Here is a 3,301-nt window from a genome sequence, read left to right on the forward strand (position 1 = left end):
GATTAAATCATGAAATGTGTAGCATGAAAATCACATGAATATGATCGGTACATGTCAATTTTCAACTGATCCTACTTAACTTTAGTGAGATCCTTAATAATAACAAAAAAACCTTATTGTACAAAGTATAAAGACAGAATACCAAACTGAATGATTAATCAACCAAAGTTTGAATACAAAGTATCCATACATAATACTGAAATTACATAGAACATAATAAAAGGTGTGCACATTCTAACTCCCACTAAACCAAAATATCCTTACATTGCAGAACACCCATGTGAGCAGTATGCTCATGAAAGACCTTGGGTGTGATAGCTTTTGTAAGAGGATCCGCAATCATGGAGTTAGTGCCTAAATGTTCTATGGAAATCTGTCCACTTTGTACTATCTCCTTAACAACTAGGAACTTAATGTCGATGTGCTTCGACTTTGTTGCAACTTTGCTGAACTCCTATTGTTGTTGGAGAATAATATGTCTGACCTATTGTCACAATATAACTTTAGTGGTCTTTCAATTCTTTCCACAATTCGCAGCCCAGTGCCAAAATTTCTCAGCCATGATGACTGATGTGATGCCTCATAACATGCTATATATTCAACTGCCATGGTGGATGAGGCCACAAGAGTTTGCTTGACAGAGCGCCAATAAATTACACCACTAGCCAACAGATATACATAGCCCGAAGTAGATCGCCTACTATCTTGGCATCCCGCAAAATCGGAGTCAGAATACCCAATGATCTCTAATTGGTCTGATCTCCTATATGTGAGCATATAATCTTTTGTTCTCTTTAAGTATCTCATGACCCTTTTGGCTGCTTTCCAATGATCCATTCCTGGATTACTCATATATATGCCTAAAACCCCAACTATGAACGCTATATCCGGACGCGTACAAACTTGAGCATACATAAGACTCCCTAGAGCTGATGCATAAGGGATCTTTTGCATTTCCTGAATTTCCAGATTTCCTTTAGGGCACTGATTGAGACTAAATTTGTGTCCCTTAGCAACTGGAGTATCCATTGCTTTACAGTCCTGCATGCCATATCTTTTAAGTACCTTTTCTATATAACTCTTTTGTGATAATCCAAGAATACCCCGAGATCTGTCTCGGTATATCTGAATTCCTAATACAAACGAAGCTTCACCATGATCCTTCATTTCAAAATTACTGGATAGAAATGTCTTGGTTTCTAACAAGGTACCCACATCATTAGTGGCAAGCATTATGTCATCCACATACATGAGCAAGAAAATATACTTGCTCCCACTGAACTTGTGATACACACAATCCTCGACTGAATTCATCTCGAAACCAAAAGAGAGAATCACCTCATGAAATTTGTGATACCACTGACGAGACGCCTGTTTGAGCCCATAGATGGATTTTGTCAATTTGCAAACCATATTCTTTCGGTCTCCCGTTATAAAGTTTTCTAGTTGCACCATATAAATATTTTCATTAATGTTTCCACTTAGAAAAGCTGTTTTGACATCCATCTGACGAAGCTCCAAATCATAATGTCCTACGAGAGCCATGATTATCCTAAGAGAATCATTCGTTGAAACTGGAGAGAAAGTCTCTTTATAGTTAATCCCTTCATTCTGAGTAAAACCCTTAGCTACAAGACGCGCCTTATACCTCTCCACATTGCCATTAGAATCCCGCTTGGTCTTAAAAATCCAGTTGCAACCAATGGGTTTCTTACCTTCTGGTAATGGGACAAGTTCCCAAACTTTATTGTCTTGCATGGATTTATACTCCTCTTTCATTGCTTCAATCCACTTTTCCGAATTGGAACTTTGGATGGCTTCACGAACGTTTAATGGATCATTATCCATTAAGCCATCATCCTCATGTTCCAGGAGAAAGCAAATGTAGTCATCTGGAATTGCATTTCTCCTTTCTCTAGTGGATCTACGCAAAGTAATTGGCTCTTGCAACTCTTGTCCATGTTCTTAAGGGTTTTGAGTTTGTCCTTCATGAATCACCAACTCATCTTGAGGAGGGAAAACATCATCAGCTATGTCTTGAAGAGGTTCCAAATTTGTTTCATCAAAAGCAACCATATGAATCGGATCTGGAATAGATATGGATTCTTCCTCTAAGACAAAGTTTCTAACCTTATCTTCCCCTCAAAACTCAATATCCTCAAAGAACGTGGTTGTACCCGTCTCGAATATGGATTTTAAATTTGGATCATAAAATTTATAGCCCCTTGATTTTTCAGAGTAACCAATAAAGTATACGGGAGTCCAATTTCTTTTCATGAGGCCTATAAGGCCTTGCCTCAACTGGACATCCCCACACATGAAAATGCTTTTGACTAGACTTTCGCTCAGTCCAATGCTCATAAGGTGTTTTGGCAGTTGCCTTAGTTGGCACCCTATTAAGAATATAAGTTGCAGTCTTAAGTGCCTCTCCCCAGAGTGACTCTGGTAAGGTAGAGTGACAAATCATACTCCTCACCATATCCTTCAGAGTCTGGTTTCGTCTTTCAGACACACCATTCATGCTAGGCGATCCTGGCATGGTGTACTGTGGGACTATACCACATTCCTCTAGGTATTTGGCAAAAGGCCCTAGACGTTGTTCACCTAAACCGTCATATCTACCATAGTATTCAACACCATGGTCAAATCTGACGCACTTAATCCTTTTGTTGAGTTGATTTTCAACTTCAGCCTTAAAAGTTTTGAACACGTGCAATGATTGGGACTTTTCATGAATTAAAAAATGTATGCATAACAAGGATAATCGTCTATGAATGATATGAAGTATTGTTAACCATTCCAGGAAGTTGTAGGGAATGGTCCACAAATATCCGTATGTATCAATTCTAAGACGTCCGAAGCTCTATATGCACCAGATTTCGATTGTTTGGTCTGTTTTCCTTTTATGCATTTCAAACACTAAGGTTTGTGAAGTCAATGGAATCCAAAATCCCATCTGACACAAGACGCTCAATTCTCTTTTGAGAAATGTGACCTAGGCGCTTGTGCCATAATGCACCTGAATTATTATTTTCAATTTTACGCTTAGTACCACGTGATTCCACATTTAGGGTTTCACTATAATTAGCTATAATATTCAGCATATAAAGATTGTCATTTGACATAAGTGAACCAGTTCCAACAACATTTGAATTTAAAGACAATTGAACCGAATTGTTTTCAAATGGACAACAATAACCAAATTTGTCCAAATAAGAAACAGAAATTAAATTCCGTCTCAAAGACGGTACAACAGATGTGTCTTTCAAATCCAAATAAAAACCAGTACATAATAACAATC

The sequence above is a fragment of the Lupinus angustifolius genome, chromosome LG18 (assembly GCF_001865875.1).
Source record: "Lupinus angustifolius cultivar Tanjil chromosome LG18, LupAngTanjil_v1.0, whole genome shotgun sequence".
In the NCBI taxonomy this organism is placed as follows: Eukaryota; Viridiplantae; Streptophyta; class Magnoliopsida; order Fabales; family Fabaceae; genus Lupinus; species Lupinus angustifolius.